The 21,415-nt window shown below is 32.8% G+C and overlaps 1 protein-coding gene and 1 long non-coding RNA gene across 11 annotated transcripts in view; one reads left to right on the top strand and one right to left on the bottom strand.

Annotated features, from left to right (window-relative positions):
• The window catches only part of LOC146995803 (uncharacterized), a 227,097-nt gene that overhangs the window by 134,184 nt on the left and 71,498 nt on the right, over window positions 1-21,415 (bottom strand). For 3 of the 7 annotated variants that reach the window (XR_015042553.1, XR_015042554.1, XR_015042552.1), the window contains one exon: window positions 14,516-14,578. The exons of the other annotated variants lie outside the window; for them this stretch is intronic. The gene's annotated coding sequence lies outside the window, so the exon portion shown is untranslated. The remainder of the gene's footprint in view (window positions 1-14,515; window positions 14,579-21,415) is intronic. 7 annotated transcript variants of the gene reach the window in all.
• Window positions 1-21,415, top strand: part of LOC146995804 (uncharacterized) — a 98,188-nt gene that overhangs the window by 15,506 nt on the left and 61,267 nt on the right. For 3 of the 4 annotated variants that reach the window (XR_015042556.1, XR_015042555.1, XR_015042558.1), the window contains exon 3: window positions 6,340-6,545. The exons of the other annotated variant lie outside the window; for it this stretch is intronic. This is a non-coding gene — a long non-coding RNA (uncharacterized LOC146995804). The remainder of the gene's footprint in view (window positions 1-6,339; window positions 6,546-21,415) is intronic. 4 annotated transcript variants of the gene reach the window in all.

The following is a 21,415-nucleotide window of genomic DNA, read 5'->3' as shown; positions in this document are numbered from 1 at the left end:
ACGGGCTCACGAAAATAAGGATTATCACGTAACCACAGAAGGATTTTTCACCGATTTAATGGCTATATCCAAACTAAACAATAAAATTATCATAGGTAGAGACTTTAACTCACACCACAAAAATCGGAACTGCAGAAATGATAATTCAAATGGTCACATTGTTAATCAATTTGCCTCAACGGCCAACTTTACTGTTGTAGCTCCCTCCTACCCAACATGCTATAGATCTGCAAGCATTATTGAATTTTTCCTGCTAAAAAATATTTATCAACCATCAAGGATAGAAAGATTACGTGAACTATTCTCTGATTATAACCCTGTTTTAATGGAGGTGAATATCAGTAGCTATAGTACATCACACAAAAGAGCCTTTATTATGAACTGGGTAGCTCTAAACAACACTCAGTACCCGTTACCCGCGATACACAGTGAAGACGAGTTAGACGCAGTTATCGAAGATTTTACTACCACACTTAACCGTGCTCTGAAAAATAGCAAGGCAGTCCCGTTGACTGGTAGGGCCAGAGATCCTGCTATTAGAGAACTTTTAGCTAACAGAAAGAGAGCTAGAAAAATATGGCAGAGGACCAGATGCCCAGAAGTTAAGAGAATTTTAAATCGGCTGAATCAGGAAGTCAGTACACGCACAAAACAAATGGTCTAGATATTTAGAATCACTCTCTACTGATGATCATGTATATGGAAAGCTGCTTCTAGATATAATAGATGCTACACAAATATTCTGCCCCTTAATGGCCCCTCTGGGATCACATACACAGAAACTGAGAAAGCTGAGTCACTAGCTGATCACTACGCTACTCAGTTTTACATTAACATCTCACACCCAGACACAGAACGCACAGTTAGTTACACTAACAATTTATACTTTTCATAACCAAAAACAGACAACATCCGTCTTGCTAAACCTTCGGAAGTTAACACCGCCACCTCCATACCTGTCCCTTTCAATGATGTTCGATCGATTATTGCGGCTTCCCCGCTCTCTTCAGATGAGTATGCGATGAGAATCGCTACTCAGACTGAATCTGCTCTCATCTGTAAAGAGTACTCGTCCCCATTCATTGTCTCTCCAATTCCGGTGTTCCCGGCACCACAGAGAACGCCTTCTCCGATGGGCAGGCGTTAGAGGTACACACCGTACAGGGCGTCGTGCAAACAGACCACCACCCTGCAGTCTTCTGGCCACGGTAAAACGCGATATCTGTCGTCCAGTCGCCTGCGTCGTGTGTCTAGCGATTTCTCCCGCTGTCTGCCGCCTGTTTCTTCTGGCCTGTAAGGCAATATACCGGTCATCTGCAGGTGTGGTTCCTCGTGAACGACCACTACTAAACCCCCGGATAGCTGTTCCTGTAGTTTTAAATTGTCTCCAAAGTCGTGAAACGATGCTGTGAGCAATTCCGATCTCTGCAGCCACACTTGTCACACGGCGGCCTTCGTTCAACTTCCCAATGACCTCGGGTAAAAGCATCCAGATGTCATCTAACAGATTGATTATTCGCCATTTCTCGCCGAGGCAGCAACTCAGTGTGATTTTAACTGCTATACGGTGTGCAATCTCTTTGCCATAAATACTGATCTTTCACCGACAACATGCTTTATACAACTCAGACACTCCCCCATTATGTCTACCTGCATATCTGCGCAAGTGCTACCGTAGATCACCTTACTTAATCTCGGGATTGGTCTTTCTGTCCGCTCTGCCTCTTCGTTCAGCTGATATGCTAATTTTTCGACTTCGTCCTTAATTTTTGCACACCAGTGTATTTCACGTGCTATACACAGGATAAGGTACAACCCAGGAACCTGGAAATGATGTGTGTCTTTGTACCCTTCTAAAGGAGTATGGATTGAAAACAGCCTAGGCCTTCCCTGTAGCACACTGTAAATCACACTTCACCCAATAGGATTACTCCTCTGCCAGCCAACAGAAGTTCAACAAGCTCCCGCCTACCACCTGACTACTGAACCATTCAGCCTTGAATACTCGAGGAGAGGGGGAAGAAAAAAGAAGAAAAGGGCTTTTTCTTCTCTCTCCGCCCCCGATTGCCTCTGCTGCTCACACTCCAACTAGCTCTAGGTTTTAACTTCAAAACTCATCATCTTATATTTGCTGCAAACTCTGCCATTACTACTGATTATAATGTCACAATTGCTTTCATTTCATTTCACTGCCATAACTGCTCTTCGAATTTTTATTTTTACGAACTTCAGCAACATTATTTCTTTAACATTCGTAAAAGTATTAACTTACTACACTGGGATAAGGCTATGCCCAGGAACCCACTACAACTGAACATTAGTTCATCGAGGAAGGGCATACTCTAAATGAAGCTGCAGATGTCCAAATAAAAAAGGAAAAGAAAACCTATTCACAATAAATTGTTTCAACAAAGGAAACGATTGTGTGATTTTAGATGACAGTCGGAGAGTATTAGTATCAAATATTTTATTTCATCATACCACCAACAAATATTTTCTTTTGTTTCAGAAGCCCATCAAAAACTTACATGACAGCAAATGCAAATCTAGTATAAATAACGTTTATGTTGCTAAAATAAATTCTGATTTCCAAAGATGGCCTGTTTCTCGCATTGTTGGTAAATCATGGTTGATGGGCATTAAGAATGGTCTTTCCTCTAATTCACTGGACACACACAAATTAGCAGCACGTTGGTGTTAATTCTTTTTAATTCTGTATTAAAATATACAACTTTAAACTTAGTTGACATATGCGGCATTTGAAGTGCAAATAATAAAAATTTTTCTTAAATACTATGCTTTGTTGCTTATCTTTTAAAAATTTAAAGACCTGGAATTCTGCAATTCTGAGTAAAAAATGAAAATAAAAAACAATTAACACCAACAAAAACTTGTGGTAACATGACAGACAAATTATTACAAATACTACAAAAGATCATGCCTTTTCATTTTATTTAACCATATGTTAAAGCAGTATTCTTTATTAGACCTGGAAAAGTTAGAAACAGGAATATATTTTACTACAAAAACTACACGACAATTTTGAAATTAGAAGCTTTTCTGTATGAATTCCACTCTAAAACAATGCAAGTGCAGTCTTGACGATAAGAAAGTCAAATTTATTGAAATTTAAATTTGTATTTCCATTTTAATTTTCATTTTCCTAAAAACATTTGTCAACTTTGCAGGATTTCATCTTCAAGTATATATATACAGACATTTAAAGTTCTGATGTATTAACATCTCGTGGAAATACACCTATCCCTCGATTTATACAGTACTTACCTGTTTTACATGATTTCAGTTTTACACAGTTTAAAAATTAACAGATTTCAAAAACTTAGTAAAAATATGAAACCGTAATTTATGAAATAAAGAACAATTATGATCTAAAGGGTATCAAAATTTACAAAAAAAAAAAAAAGCTTAATATTTATTTGTTTACTTTATTAAACATTTCTTTCAATGTAAGTTGTTTAAGTTGCTTCATTTTATGTGATACTAATACTTTCTCTTTAATTCTATAAACAGACATAATTTCTTTTCAGTTAAAAAGTTCTGCTGTTCAAGTCCCGTTAATTGCTGTGCCGAGAATACCGACTAACTGGTCAATGGAAATTTTTTCGTTTTCACTAACCTCTCTGTCACATTCTTCATGTCTTTATCCATTTTTTTCAGCAATTTCACTTTTTGTTTGTTGGACATTGAAACATACTTTCGTTTTGTAGATCCTTTGGAAGTTCCAGCATCGGAAATTCTATTTGACATAATCGAAAGTTCAAGTTTACTTTTATAAAATTGCTCTTACAGTCTGCAAAAAATAATAAGCGGGATCCTATTCGAAGATTAAGGAACAACGCAATCATTAACATTAACTGAAATAGATAATTAGATAATTTTAGCCTACACCGTCCGTTATACATTAAACGCGCAGGCGAAAACGTATTCTGCGCTTGCTCACACGCATATGCGCAGTAGTCAAGTTCTTACGCGCTCGCGTAAAACGCCTGTGCGCATGTGCTAACGCGGCACATGCGCAGAAAGCTTTTAGCTTTGAGGTCCGGATTATAGGTGTCCGAATTAACGACTTTTGACTGTACCTTGCAAATCAGCTAGTGGTCATAAGGTAGTGAAAAGTCATACAATTTTTTTCTGTTGCAATGCTTCAGGCAATTATATAATGAAACCATTGGTTATTAACAAATCAAAAACACCATGTTCATTTAAAGGAACAAATATAAATAACCTTCCCTTTTATTGGATGCCTAACAGGAAAGCACGGGTCACTGCCATAAGGTTCAATGAATGATTTCTTACCATGTTTGTCCCAGATGTCAAAAATTATTTAGGTAAAAAAGGATTGCCTTTTAAGACTCTTCTTTTAATAGATAATGCACCTGGTCATCTTCAAAATTTACAACACAAAAAAGTAGAAATAGTCTTTTTGCCCAAAAAATACAACTTCTTTATTACAGCCATTGAATCAAGTAATATTTTCTGGCTTTTACAACATTGTGTATATCAAACAAACCTTTAGGTATATTTTAGAAAAAATGGAGAATAATGAATCTTACTCTTATGGATGCTTGGAAGAAATTTACAATCTTAGATTGTGTTGGACTGTCATATACTCAGATTAAACAATCAATGCTCAACGCATGCTGGAAAGCAATACGCTGGATGTTGCTAAAGATGAGAATGATAGATTACCATTAGAGTGTGAATATTCTCAGATCACTAAATTGGCTCAAACTGTAGTAGGAGAAGGTTTTGAGGATTTAGCTCAAGCATATATTAAAGGAATAATGGTTGATGAAGAACTAAATGAGGATGAGTTAGTTAACATGATTCATGAAACAAATAAACATGATGAAGACCAATCTGAACCAGCTGCATTCACAGCTAAAGTCATCAGTGTAGGACTTGAATTGGGAAGAAAATTAGGTAATCATTTTTTACAATATGACACAAATGTCGAATGAAATCTCCGATTCCAAGGGGAGCTTAGTAAGTGTTTAAATCTATATACGGATGTTTAAAAAGATTTAGGGGGACAAAAAAAAACAACAGGCAATTGTTAATTATGGATTTCATCATGAAGTCTAGTCGATGTGAGATCTCCCCTAATTTATCATCTATTGAAGCAGAATCGTATCACGAATACTCAAGTGATGAAAGAGACATCATACCAATCAAGAAGAAAAAACTAATAATTCATGAAAGTGATGTCAGTCCAAAATCAACTCTAAATATGAGAATATTTGTAGAAATTTCCTGTTCTTTCAATTCGAGCCACAATTTTTCATAAATGCTACATACTTTCATTACATTATCAGGTTGCATACTTCTGATGTCTGTGTAATTTATTTAATTGATGATGTAATTTATTTAATTGATAACTAAATATACTCGATTATGTTTTCACAAGGCTTGCTAATGTTTTTTTAAATAACACGAAAATAATCATGCAATGCAATAAAAATAGAACATCACTTTCCTGCCTCAGAATATACTACTAATAACAGGTTGTTTAAAGAGCAAAATATACAAAATTTAAATTAAATAATTATTTCCTTTTACTCAGTTGAATATACATTTAATTCATAAACATGTATATGCAGATAAAATTAGCTATGTCAATAAAGTTCTGCAAAGAATAATGAACGTGATCCTATTAGTTAAGTGTTGCAACTTTATTTCATATGAAATATTTTCTATATAGTCATTCCTTAAAAGTAGTCTCTGAATAATTAAACCAATTAAATTTGTTTCTAAATGTACTTGGGTTAATTGATAAAAGCAAGGCTTTTTTTTAAATGGCAAGCTGATTTTTAATTGATTTCATACTTAGATACATCATTATACATACATTAATAAAATAAATAAAATTCTAATTATGTTAGGGCAGTTTCCATTTTGCTGGTGTTTACTAAAGAAAATTTTACAGATAGCATTTTTAACAAAAACGCTGTTTATGATCATTTAAGATTTAAAAATAAATAAATAAATAAATAAAGAGAGAGAGAGATTATTTTGTAAGTATTCATCAAGAATATTTCTTCCAATTTATGTTTTCGAAGAAACGCCTTTATTACACCAAAGTAAAAAAAAATTATCCCTCTACCAAAACTTAAATCTGTATCGATTAAAAAAGAACAGTAATGCGTATTTAATAAGAACACAGGAATAAATTGTATTAAAACTCAAATCTATTTGTAAATTGTTCTTCTCTAAACTTATGCTTTGAACCTGAAATATTTTGAATGAAATAGTGCTTTATTTATTTTAAGACTTGATCTATTTTAAATTTACCTAAAATACCTAAAATAATTATTTTAGCTTTTCAAGAGTTTCTTTTACATTGCTGAATTTGATGAAGGTGTACAAACGGTGCCAAATTCTTGGTTTTGGGCTGATATCGATAAATGACATATGTAATATGAAAAAATGAATCAAACTGAACAAAATGATTGCATCACATCAAGCCCCAGATTATTGAGAACTTTGGCAATTTCACCGGGTTCTCTAAATTTTTGCATCGACAAGTATGATATTTTCTATAATTATGTGTTCTTGTTGCTCATTTTTCTCACTGTATAATTTAGAAAGCTGAATAGAACATGGAAAATGCTGTTATGAATGACATCAGTACCAAAATATTTTTAAAATATAGTAACATCTCCATTTTTAGTACTTTTATCCATAAATTATTAGTACGAGTTGGTAGTTTAGTTTTTGAATCTTAACATTATTTTAATTACCAGACTAGTTGTTTAAAAATAGGAATGCATGTATTAAAAAATTCAAAAATTAACAATCATATCAGGATATAATATATATTTGCTTTAACATTTAACTGCATTTTTTTTATACAAATTTGATGCTCTCAAAATCTATTCGGTCACCTTAATTTTGCAGTGGAAAAATAATGAAATAGTATATAATCCTACAATTCGAAACCATAAAAATTCTATTTGATTTATTTATTGAATAAATTGTTGCAAAATATCTGAAATTTGCAGAATTTTATAAAATAATGTAGCCATGACTGTTAATTTAATTTTACATCAAATATTTCGATAATTATACATGAGCAAATAAATGCTGCTAGAACATTTAGATGTTTAATCTAACATTAAACGATTATTTAATTCATTCTTTTTGCTTTATGTTAAATTATTGTTTATGAGTGATAACGGAAATTTAAAATTTTCAGTGAAAAAGGCATAGAAAAGTTAAAGTTGGCTATGAAGTTTTCAGACATCGAAAAGTGCAGAATTTGGTGCGGAAACAACAACAACAACAACAAAAAAAAAAAAAAAAAAAACCACCAGCGATTTAAATTCTCCGATTCTTCAGATGAGTAAAAAAAGTAAACAAGTAAAAAACAGTAAAAAAGTACTATAGTAAAAAAGCTAGCAGAGCTGTGCTTGCCATTGCTACCAGAGTGCACACAAGGAAAATATTTTCAACCAGAATTTTCTGCATCTGTTTTAGCTAGTCCTCACTGCAAATCTGAGGACTAATACTCCAAAAGCAGGCTCATCAGAAAGACCCAATAAAGGTTTCGTACTGTTGCATTCCTGTACAGGTTCATGCAATTTGGAGTGATTAACGATGACACTTAATAAACACACAATGTATTTGCCAGTATTATTCAGGACATCTCCAAAAACATGTTTACAGTCGTCCAAAAACTGCGACAAGCACATTGAAACAATCAGCAACAGAGCCTTTAGGCTATAACAGTGAAGACAGCTTCACAGCAAAGTGCTAGAGTACAGCTCCCGACTAGGTTCAGTCTTCTCAGAACTCGACGTACTGTCGAGATTCTCGACGCTACAACTCGCGATGCACTCCACAATAAGCACTAGAATACAGCTTCTGACTCAGTTCAATCGTTCTTGGAGCTCAACACACTCCAAGATAAGACTCGATGATGCACTAACTCGCGATACATTAAGAGACTCTCTCTACGCACTCCCCAATCAACTCAATACTAGACTGAAAATCAACTCGATAGACTCGAGATACTACTGCTACTCCGCATACAGGCAGGGTTTATATAGCTTTTAGCATGCATTCGAGAACATTCTAAGTCAAACCAGTAAGAACTCGTTCTAAATGGTTCTCCATCCGTCTACGGCATATTGCCAATTTCGCTGAAAGATGTTGCCAAATGGGTGATTTCTCGCCAAATCTAGCAAATCCTAAACCTGCTTTGTGGGAAATCTATCTTACCGCAGCTGGAAATTTTTTAACAGTAACTTTCTGAATTTGCCAATAGTCAATTTTTTAAAAGTGTTCTGTTTTCAGGTTTTTAGAATAATTCTGTAATAAAGACACAATAACACGCCGAATAAATACTAATTCAGAAGTCAAACAACAAAAATCAGCGTTATATTTACAAAATTTTCACAGTAAACAGTCACTGTGAAAATTTTGTAAATATAACGCTGATTTTTGTTGTTTGACTTCTGAATTAAATATGTAATACCCTGACCTTTTCTCTTCCGCAGAACTTCAACATCTAATCTTAAAAAATTTAAATTCTTTATCAAGTAGATTACAAATATTGCAAGAAAAGGTGGAGTTGCTGAAAACTCCTAACTGTGCAATCAACCGAAAAATTCAGAATTAAATATATTCCAATTAAAAACTGAATTAGAACTTCAATTTTTAGAGAGAATGTTTCTCAACAACATAGCTCCTGTGGTATTGTAAAATAATATTTTACATTAATCCTAATAGTTTTTTTTTTTTTTATTTTTATTTTATTTTGTTTACTTTTTGCACACATTTTCATTTTATAAAGTAATTTCTGTTACGTTTTTGCTTAAATGAAATTTTCTATTTCAGTATTATCTTATTTTCTTTACATAAAAACTAACTGCATAAAATGTACTAAAATACAAATATGGAACTCAAAGCAATGAAAACGTTATGATTTTATAAATAAGTTTCCATTACATTTGCATTTTATTTTGAGGAAAGTTAGATTTCTTGAGTGTTCTGTGAAGTTGAAATAATTTTCTTAAATGATAGAATAAGAAATCTTCTTGGTTATGCATTTATAGATTAAAAGTCAATTTTTATTTATATATTTATTTATTTAGGTCAATGAATTGAAACATATTAATGTTAAAGGAGACTAACGTAAACATATTAATAGTAATCGTAACAAATATTTTGAAGTGATGTCGGACACGCTAGCCGAAGAGTACAGTTGGGTAAGTGAAAAAAAAGGGGGGCATTTAAATTCCTGAAGTTATCATAGGTTATTTTACATAAGTCAACATTTATAAATATATTTTTATGTACATCATCATTTACAAAATATCTTGATAATTTACATTACGTATAATATGAAATCTGCCAAATTAAGTCACACCCAGCACCCGTAGCTCACAGCCTGAGTCAAATCTTAATTATTCAAAAAATCGAATAAAATAAGACCAGACTTCCATGAATAGTGCATAGTGCTACTAAATGCATATGTGACCATCCCAGAAGAAATAAAGCAGGTAGATATTAGCATCTGGAAAGATATCCCAATGCATGAAGGAAGAGTAATATATTTAGTGTATGAACCTGTTATGTCAAGAAGACTTTAAATGAATTAGAAGACAACATAAAATAGCAGTTTTATCTGATCGCAAATGTTTAAAATGTTATTTAAAATGTCTAACTTTTTTTTATTCTTAAAATGATGTTTAATCCTCATTTGTTCTGCTATTTAATTTTTATGATGTATTGTTACTTAGTTTGTTATCTATCCATTTGTCAGTAATTGAGCTGAATTAAGTAAAGCTTTGTTCTTTTACATTATATTTTACCGCTCGATCAGGCCGACTGCCGTACCAAAGCACTCGGGTTCGAATCTCGAAAAAGGTTCGGGGGTTGTAAATGCATAGTGTCCGTGCATCATGGGGGCACCCAAAATATGCTGCAAGCCGAAAAGTTCTTTCAAGAAGCTGATCGTAGGGAAAGAGAACTTGAAAATCCTTGGACTCGTCCTCCGTGTGATAGTTGCATCGCAAAAATGTTATGGTTTTTAATTAATTGACTTTCTGTTTAAATATGCAGTAATTATAATTAAAAATTCACAAGTAAATTTTCCATTTAATGTATTTTTTAGAGATAGTGCAAACTCATCTCCCTGCAACAATTGAAAAGAAAGGTGCTACTATAACAGTTAATCTCAAAAAGGTTGGTGGGAGGTAAATGTATAGTGTCTGTGCAGCATGGGGGCACCCAAAATATGCTGCAACAAAGTTGCTACTACACTCATGTCCATAAATTAAGGATAATTCGGAGTCACGCAGAAATCGAACTCTAAAATATACTAAAATATCACCTGTAACATCACTACACACATCTTCAAGAATCATATGCAAATTTTAGGAAGTAACCAGATGACACCGATGGTACTTCACAATGACGAGAATGTAAGAAAGTGATATATAACGAATACAGGCAAAGAAGTAAAATTGTTCGCAGGCACTTTATAAGCATTTCAGTGCAATAACCAAATAGTTCGCAGGGGCTTTATAAGCATTTCAGTGCAATAACCGACAAAGGACGCATTTGGATGATTTTTTACGTGGTAGAATTATCGGCCGTCTGGAATGTGGGCGTACCCAACTGGAAGTATCAGACAAACTTGGAATTGCCCAGAATGTCATCTCCAGGCTTTGGCAACGATTCCCAGATGATGGTAATGTGAGTAGACGTTACAGCACAGGTCGCCCCAGAGTTACAGCGCCGAATAAGGACCGGTATTTGGCAGTTACTGCCAAAACAAACAGGTGGAGCACAGCCTGAGACCTGCCTCGTCAGCTCTCTTCAGCCACTGGTACGACAATTTCAAGGCAGACCGTGTACAGATGCTTAGGGCAGATTGGTTTATATGTTCGTAGACCTGTCAGATGCGTTCCACTTACTGCAACTCACTGTCGCCTGCGGTTAGCCTGGAGTAGAGAGCATGCACTGTGGACACCGCAACAGTGGGCTTGTGTGATGTTTTCCGACGAGTCCAGGTTTAGCTTGCAGTCTGATTCTCGCCGGACTTTCATATGGAGAGCTCCAGGTATTCGTTACCACCAGAAAGCATCATTGAACGACACCATTACGGTGGTGTAGGAGTGCTCGTTTGGGGTGGAATTATTCTGGGTTCCAGAACTGACCTTCATGTTCAAATTGGAATCATGACAAGCCATATCTATCGGGACGTCATTCTGGAACAACATGTACATTTGTTTCGGGGTGCCATGGGCACACAATTTGTTTATGGATGACAACGCCAGTCCTCACCGTGCAAATATCGTAAGCGAATGCCTTCAATCGGAGGATATCACCCGTACAGACTGGCCAGCATTCTCACCAGACTTGAACCAGTAGAACACGTGTGGGACATGCTTGGCCGACGAGTTGCAGCCCATCAACCTCCTTCTGCATGTCTACCGGAACTTCGGAGTGCATTGCTTTTTGAGTGATGTAATATCCCCCAAGATCAGATCGATAATTTGATACTCAGATGCCTAGGCGTTGTACGGACTGTATTGCATCGTCTGGGAGACATACAATGTATTAACAATCAAACCAACCATGTAATATTGGTTTTTTGTAAATAAGTTTTTTTTTTTTTTTTTTTTTTTTTTTTTTTTTTTTTTTTTTTGGTAATTTGCTCCAGGGAGAAAAAAAATCACTAATTTTTTTAATAATATCAAACATATAGCATCTGTTTTTGCTCTTTACCTTTTGTTTAATAAATAAGCTTTACAAATAAGTCAAATTTGTTTTGCTTCTAACTTTTCCTTTGCCTGATTTTGCATTATCCTTAATTTATGGACATGAGTGTATAACAGCGAGTACTTTTGTGTACAGAAGCTGTCTTGAAAGCTTAGAATCTAAAATTTTAAGTTTGTATTTGTTTTTACTGAATTGTAAGTATTATAAATTCATATGTTTGGAAGCGTCCGAGTTTCAAAAATAATAAAAGTATAAATGATAAATAATAAAGCTTCAAAATAGTAAATCAAACAATCATCAAAATGTTTAGTACCTATTTAAAAATTTGGAGCTTTCTTTCAATTTTAAAGTAATTTAAAATTTAATAAATAGCTTTAAAACTCTTGCCAGTCACTGCTCATCTCAATGCATATAATAGCATTATAATTTTTTATAATAATAATGCATATTTTGTTTAATTTCATGAGGCTGAAGGAGACATTGTAAACTTATATTATGAATACGAGTCATATTTTGTAAAATTCGATGAAAGGCCATTCGAAAAACATGTATACATTGACAGAATTGCCGATATAAATAAAATATGTTATTAACAATATTAACTTCTTATTAATTAAGAAAAGGCTGCATTAAATATATTAAAAGGATCTTTTAAAATTTTTGCAGGAAATGAATTTAAGTTTCTCTTAAGTGAATGGATATTTTTATATCTTTATTACCGTATTTGCAGGCGCATAAGGCACATCCCCCTTTTTTTATACACATTTCATTATAATGAATTTACAGTATTTTAAATATAAATACAAAGTAATACTTTATACCCACAATTCATCTGGGGAAGAGCTTTTAATTTTCTTCATCAAAACCTAAACACTCATCACCATAGCTAAATGAAAAGTCACTTGAAACCTCTCCTAAATCAGCATTCGAGTCCTCATACAACAGATTGTCCTCTGTACCATCCAGTGTATTAATAATGCCACACTTCATACATGATTTAACCTCTGCCTCTGTTTTCACAGCATCCCAAGATGCTTTGACCCATTCACAAACTTTCCAAATGTTAGGCCTTCCCCTTCTTCTTGATGGTGTAACCTCAAAATTTGAAGCCTGCATCCAGCTTGCATGCTTTGTTACAGCAATTTCAACGTTGTTTTTGAACCATAATTTGCCAACAAACTTAAGAAACACCAAACAGTTGAAATTTCCCACACTTAAAAGTCGTTCGCAAAAATTGCAGTTTTCATGCCAGATGCACATTTACTAAGCTCTCCGTAACTGTAATATTCCCACACATCGCAAGGAAACAAGAAAAAAATCACATAACTCCAAAAAAAGAGGAAATTTCCAGAAATTAATGCAATCAAAAACTGAGTATCGACATACAAGATGCACCTCCTTTTTTTCCCGACTTATTTTCAAAGAAAAAAAGTGCGTCTTATACACTAGAAAATTTGCTATTTAAAACTTTCTTACATTTATTGGAAAACAAATTGTTTTATATGCTTAATTTCATTCACATAACTATGCTCACTGTAGTTATTGGCTATACTAAATATTTGAATGAAGAAATGTAAGTTTTATTTGCACAAAAACTATTAGCATATGTTTTATAGCAATACACGCAAGTACACAAAAGTGATACACAAAAACTATGAGCATATAGTTTTATAGCAATTTATGAGAGCAAAGTTTTACATAAAAATGTAAATTAATCATAAACGCATCTGTTATATAATTTCAATACAATGAGATATAACAATAATCACTGAGGAAATCTGATATGATTGTGATGACTATATTCAATAATTAAAAAATTCCAAAGATTCCAGTAAGATTTTAATAACTGGAAGAGTAACTTCTTACTGGATCAATAAAACGCTTTTCTGCTGTTATCAGTTTTACTGGAGGAGATGTCTGAAATACTGCTATTGCGACATTATACTGATTAAACTAATGTAACACTGTGCGACACCCACACAGATCTTTAAAGCAGCAATTCTCAACAGGTGGTACACAAGATAAAAAATAGGTGGTAGGCAAAGAAACAAAGTTCAAAAATTCTATGAAGAAAAAAAGAACAATTGTTAGAAAATTCCTGCGATTGCACTTCCACTGAAGATTTCATAAATAACAACTTTTGGCTACACCGAAAAAAAAAATTTAAAGGCATTTCAAATAAAACTAAATTTTTATTGCCTTTTCGCACAACCTATTTGTGTGAACAAGGATTTTCTTCCATGTTTTATTTGAAAAATAAATACAGAATAAAATTAAAAGTGGATCACACTTAAAGCTAAGTGAAATAAGGCCAGACAAAGAAATTGATCTCTCTTAAACAGGCCCAAATTTTACACTAAATTTAAGTATATAACTTAAATTTTGATAATTAAAATGGTAACCAATTCTTAATTAATATTTTTTATGTGTGCCTATTTAATACAGATAGCCAATAGCTTGTGCAAATGGCAAAACGTTTATTTTTTCTATTTATATTGAGAAACTGAATAAGTATTATAAAATGTACAATAATTATACTGGTTGTACTAAGGTTTTTAAATTTTTGTTTAGATGGTATGTGTTAGTCAAAAGGTTGAGAACCGCTGCTTTAAAGCAATTAAATTTATGTCACTTTGTGAAGTTATACAAAAGTCGCAGTGTGACATTAACATCATTATCGCAGCATGACTTTACTACCATACTCAAAGACAAAGAAGCAACAATAACAAAAAAAAGAAGCCAAGAGAAAAAATTGGTATCTTACCTCTCAGCCTCCACATCCACAGGGCTTGTTTGCTCACATCCTCTTCTTGGGCGCTTCGCATTCCTATAATAAACAAAAATAGGTACAATTTTATTACCGAGACCATAATAAACCACAGTGACAGTACATGCATAAAAGCACCAAACTTGGCACACACATCCATTTAAATCATAAATTGACATCACATAAATTTAGATACTTCTAAATGCAAGTGAATTATGACTGCACATAAATTTAGATAGCTCTAAATTTTAATTTACCACTGAAATACTGGTATACTTTTTAAACTTTTTAAAAGTGCATCGAATCTATCTATTTAGAAATTGCCAGAGATGAAAAATTTGCAATAAAATTTTGACAAAGAAAAGGCATCATTCATGATTGTGTGTGATTATGACAAAGCCTCAAAGGCTATCTGCCTGTGCCTTTGTGGAGCACTTTCTAAGGGAAACTGACTCGTATACACATTACACATGGGGAAAACCACGAAAACGCCCAGCCCGTTCCTGGGATTCGAACCTCGGACCGACTACCAGCGTTCGGCGACTCCACCGCTCGGCCGCTGGTGGGCCTCATTCGTGATAGAAAATTAGGCTTAAACTATAGTCCAAGAACCATGAAATGAAACCATTTCATCGATAACTCAACAACTAAATGGCACCTTTAATCTTCTAGGTGTATCTACGGATTATTTCGTATTGAAAGATGGCTTTCCAAATCACGACACGCAGAATATTCTTGTCAGATTTTGATAAATACGAAATGGTTTCGAATGAATGCGGCAACTGGCAGTAGGGAAATAGCAATCAATAGAGAAAGATGTTACAGCGCGAGGTTCATAAATAAAAACCTCGTATCCAGCCACACTATCTGCCGACCTGTAGGCGATTTTCGTGCCGAAACCGAAAAATACTAAGAAGCCTTCGACCGAAAGCTTTGTGTGTGCAAAAAGTTTGTGAAACAAAATTTCTTCTATAAAATAAAATGCAATTTGCACTGAACCCATGAATTACTTTTAAAGAAATTAATATCACCTAATTTACAAATAATTTCTTTTAGCATGGAATAAATACTTAAACAGGTATCTTACAATTACATGAAATAACGTAATCTTTAAAGGCATTGATGTATACAATATAAATATTTGCTTGTTATTTTATGAAATAACAGTGTCTGGGAAGCCCACTCAAATATCCTGTAGAATTCTAACAAATTATTTTATAGGATACAAATATGCATCTGTTTTTTTATGAAATATGTGAAATTCATGCAAATAAAATTAAGGATTATGAAATTTATTTTAATATAAATAACTCTGCAAAAAGAAATATTCAGGAGACTTTATTCCCCTTATTTTCCTATTATTGTCATCATAAAAAAATAATAGCATTTATCTTAAAGATAATTAGCTTATTTAAAAAATACAATCTGTAAGCACTTTCTTTAACTCGATATAAGATCCATTTATTTTAAATACTTTTCTAAAACTTTTTATAAAAAATAAGAAAATAATGTAAGCACAAACCTTGTGGTTGAAAAGTTATGCAAACCTTGGGTTCAGTACCCCTCAAATAAATAATGAAAACAATCTCAGATTTTATAGGATAAAAATTAGGTCCAAACGGGCAATTTTTTTCATTTACAGACAATCATTAGATGTTTGGGCTAATGCTACTTTGGACTAAAAGTATTTAAAAGCTACAATTTCAGACAGACTGTCTTGCACACTTAAAATACAAATGTTTTATTAATTACACTGCTTGCCTTAAAAATATGTTTCTTAATCAAAAATTTGCTAAATTTTTATAAAACATAAACTAATACTTATAAAAGAGCCTGAGGCAATTTGTTACAATTAATTAAATTGTTCAACGTTGTTTAATTAATTGTTTAGGCGGTCAGAGCCGGAACAGCTAATGAAGTTTATGAGACTGTGATATTACTTTCGGTTTTGTGAAATGAAGAATTACATAGGATACTTTCAGATTGAAGTTCTGTAGAAACAAAAAAGTAAGTACCATCCCTCTTTCTGAAGCTCTTTATTTGTTTATTGACTTTTGGTAATTAAAAGGTCACTAAAGGAGATATCAGCGAAAAAACATACATTGAAAACAAAGTTAAAACAAAACGTTGCCGACAAAAATATCCAAAGAAGTGATTTGGAAGTGCTGAAGAATAAGTTTAAAGTGTTCGAGACAAAGATAAATTCCAATTTCGATTCTTTGTTCGGGTTATGTATTGAAGAAAGTGCAGTCAAAAGTCTTTAATCCGGACATCCATAATCCGGAATGATCTATAATCCGGACCTCAAAGCTACAAATTTACCGCGCATGCGTTTACGCATATGCATAATACGTTTACGCATGCACGTTTAATGTATAACGGACGGTATAAGCTAAGCTAAAATAATCTATTTCAGTTAATGTTGCAGATTGTGTTGTTCCTTAATCTTCTAATTGGATACGGCTTATTATTTTCTTTTAGACTATTAGAGCAATTTAATAAAAGTAAGTTGGAACTTTCGATTATGTCAAACACAATTTCCGATACTGGAGCTGCAAAGAATCTACAAAGGGAAAGCATGTTTCGATGTCCATCAAACAAAAAGTGGAATTGCTGCAAAAAATGGATAAAGGCATATCCTTTGTTTCTCTAACCATTCCAAAATCTGTTTATCAATTTCAAGCTGCTCTGCGGGGGGGGGGGGGACGTCACGGCGTGCAATGAACTGGAAATTGATCTCTCAGCACTATCCTCATCTTCATGGCAGATGTTTTTATTTTAATCGGCTTATAATTCCTTATTAAATGTAGTATTTCATCTCGATTTGCTCCCTCTTTGATATGATTTAAATCAAATTCCTCGTCATTATAAATATCACGAATACACATCAAATAGTTTTCTGATTGCAATTTTCTAATTTCTATGCATAATGTATGCTTTACGCATGCGCGGGTTGAAAGAAATGTTTAATAAAGTAAACAAATAAATATTAAGATTTTTTTGTAAATTTTGATACCCTTTAGATCATAATTGCTCTTTATTTCATAAATTACGGTTTTATATTTTTAATTTTAAAATTTTTTTTTGTGCCATTTTACCAGATTTAAACTGATGATCTATAATCCGGGAAAACCGATAATCTGGAATCGCTGAAGTCCTGACAAGTCCGGATTAAAGACTTTTGATTGTATTGATGCTTATGTAAAAGAGAAAGAAGAGATTGACGATATTGTCTTAGATGTAGAAGTCGAATTAAATCGTAAATTAGCTAAGCTTTCCAAAGAAATTGAATAGGAACCTTTGGTTTTCACGAATGCTTAGGTCAATGTTAAATTATCCAAAATTATTTTGCCAACGTTTTCGGGTAACTTACACGAGTAGCTTTCACTTAAAGATATTTTTTAGCCAGTGTTGATTCAAATCCTAATTTAACAGATGTGGTCAAATTACAGTACTTAAAATCTGCGCTAAGAGGAGATGCTAATCGTATTGTTCAGTCAATATCCATAGTTGACTCTAATTATAAATTAGCCTTTTCATTACTAGAAGAAAGGTTCTCTAATCACCACGAACAAGTGTATGTTCATCTGAAACGATTTATGAATATGCATCCTACGCAAAATGAGTCTGCGTCAGCAACATTAAATGTAATTGACATTTAGAGACTCTTTCACTGAACTGTGTTATCTTCAGTACAGTGGCTTTGTTTTGTATTAGCTGAGAAATACTTGGCGACAGAGCAGAATCTTGTCTAATAGCGCATGCGCCACTAGAATCGCCGCTGAAATATATTTTCGATAAACTTGATTCTTGTTGTACACATTCGGAGTTGCGAATCATATGTTACTCTGTAAGAAAGAAAGCTAGCGCTAGACTGTCGCCATGGAAAATAAATGTATTGAAAGTAAAAGTGTTATTTTCTGTAATGTGTGTGTGGTGTTATTTTATTGCGATATATAGCTATTGACGAGAAATAGAATAATTCAATTCACCAAACACACTTGAATTGAATTATTCTATTTCTCATGAATAGCTATATATCACAATAAAATAACACCACACACATTACAGAAAATAACACTTTTACTTTCAATACATTTATTTACCATAGTGACACTCTGGCACTACGTTTCTTTCTTACAGCGTAACATACGAATCGCAACTCCGAATGTACGTTTTTCTGCTCATATCTCCTTTAGTGACATTTTAATAAGCAAAAGTCAATAAACAAATAAAGAGCTTCAGAAAGGGGGAGGGTACTTAAACTTTTGTTTCTACAGAACTTCAATCTGAAAGTATCCTAGTAATCCTTCGTTTCACAAAACCAAAAGTAATATCACAGTCTCATAACCTTCATTAGCTGTTCCGGCTCTGACTTACTGAGTTGGATCTTTTAATTTCTTATTTAACTACTTTTATTAAATTTCAGTTTACAATATAAAATTAGTTAAATTTTTACAAAATGTAAAATAATTACACTGCTCACTTTAAAACTATGATTTTTAATCAAAAATTTGTTAAATTTCTACAAAGTATAAAATAGATAATAAAAATATGTTAATTCCAAATTCAGGCTTCCAAGTGCCTATATGTTCGGGTGGAGGACTATGTTATCCAAAATTTAATGACTATAGGCAACATTGTTTTTCAACAATGCGTAAACATACCTATGTTCATGCAAATTATCATTATTTAGTTTCATGAAATATGATACAGGGTGATAATATTTGGTGACAACAATTAGAAAAGTGCTTCGGACATTTAAAGTGATTTGACACAAAATGCCATTTTGAAACTAATAGCCCTTCTGGGGTAATTCACATTTGTGCTTTAGAAAAAAATATAAAATTAAAATAAAAGCTGAAAGATTTCAAATTTTATATTACACCCAGAGGGAATTCTTTTAATGTTTTGTGTGTTACCTTTAATTCTCAAATAGCCTGTTCTTCGTACATAAATCACATAAAATTCAAGTAAACAGCTATATAAAAAAAATATTTAAAAAAGGCCTATCTTCAGAATTTCCAATAGCCTTGCGTGCTAGAGGTAAAGAAATTTTTTTCCCATACAGCAATACCATTGCTCACTTTTATTCCATTATAACTGATGAAGTCACTTCAAATAATAAGGAAACTTTATGATGGTGTACAAGATGATTTGTGAACAGTCAAAAAATATTAGATAAGAAAGACATCCTACATTTTCTCAGACTAGCTAAGATTACAGGTCCACTCAATAATAATTCTATAATCTCAATAATTTCAAAATCCGGGTTAGATGGTAGCAACATTAGCTATGAGTTATGATGGAGCAGGTAACGTGATTAAAAAAGGGAATTGGAGCTCAGATTAAAGCTTTTGCTCCAAAAGCAATCCATATGCACTGCACTTCTCATTACATGAATCTTGTGTTCATATACTCATGCAACATTTCTGAAATTCACAATATGCTGAACAAGCTTTAAAAAAAATATTCAAATCGGCAAAAAATATTAGACCTTTTCCGGACAAGATAGATAGCCTATACGGCATTGAGGCGTACCGCCACTTCTATCACAGCTTTTCCGATATCACCGAATTTAAAGGATCCGAAATTCGATCGAAAGCAAGTCTATCGAAATACTGTTCATTGTGATTCTGTGTTTTGTTAATACAAAGCTGCATTTTAGCAGTACCTTAACTTGTCTAGCTCATTTTCCAACTAAAATCTCAGTTTTCAAATTTAGAAAAGATTGTATATCACCGTTTTGCATCAGTTTGCGCTGATCATGTAAATGAAATTTGTGTAATTTGTGACATATAAAGATGATTTACCCTATCCGGTAACACATCGACGTATTTTCACTTAAAAAAACATCAGAGAATTGCACAATATCGGCAATGTGCATCTTCCTTTGTTCAAGTACACATTGATGTAAAAAAGTCAAAGGAAATTGACAAAAATCCAGTTTTTCTTACTCTTGTAAAAAGCGCCAAATAAGTGGGCGATTCTGCACTTCACACCCTAATTTTATATTTGCTGCGTTGTTTCAAACAGAGAATAAATAGGATTAAACCAATTGTTTCCTTTTCCTAATATACTGTGAAAGCATCGATTTATCCGTTTATAGTTATATTTATAGTAAATTAATTGAATTCTGCTGCTATGCTCAACGATATATATAGTTAACAAAATAGCTCTAGACAAACGTTACGCAAATCAAACGACGCCAACTGTACTTTTAAATACGATGAAAATAAAATTAATAATCATGTACATACTAATGAGTGGATGAACTTTCGTTAAGTAACAATTACTGATGTAAAAAATTAAACACAAATATTAACACTTAATTAAATAGATAACCAATAGAATAGACTGATGCAATACATTAAAAGAATTTAACTACAGTTTATTATGAAAAACTTAATGCAGATAATTTAATTTTCATCAACAAAGATTTAACCGGGACATTGGTAGTACCGACAAACCGAGTGAAGTGCTAAAAAAATAAATAAAACAATATAAATACGCAAATATACATTACCTGGAGCTGAAAGGCTTGGACTCCATTTCAGAAATTTTTATTTTTATTACACAAGTAAATTACAATATATATACTACAATACAAAAATTTTAATGGCAAGAAAAAGTATTTATTACAAAGATTATTTACAAAAATATTATGTACAAATGTTAATAGTTAGTAAGAAAAATTAGTATTTATATACAAAGATATTATATACAAATGTTAGTAAGGTTAGAATAAATATTTATGTACGAAGATATTAAAGCTTAAATATCTGAAAAAGAATTAGAAAATTATATAAAAAAAATATATCAAATACAAAGATAAAATATCTGAAAAAGGAATTAGAAAATTTATAAAAAATATTAAAGATTCTTAAAAAGAATTAG

The sequence above is a fragment of the Stegodyphus dumicola genome, chromosome 8, assembly GCF_044657685.1.
Source record: "Stegodyphus dumicola isolate Sdum_Otavi_A_Nest chromosome 8, ASM4465768v1".
In the NCBI taxonomy this organism is placed as follows: domain Eukaryota; kingdom Metazoa; phylum Arthropoda; class Arachnida; order Araneae; family Eresidae; genus Stegodyphus; species Stegodyphus dumicola.
Note: the sequence above shows the minus strand (reverse complement) of the source record. Positions and strands in the feature narration are given on the sequence as shown.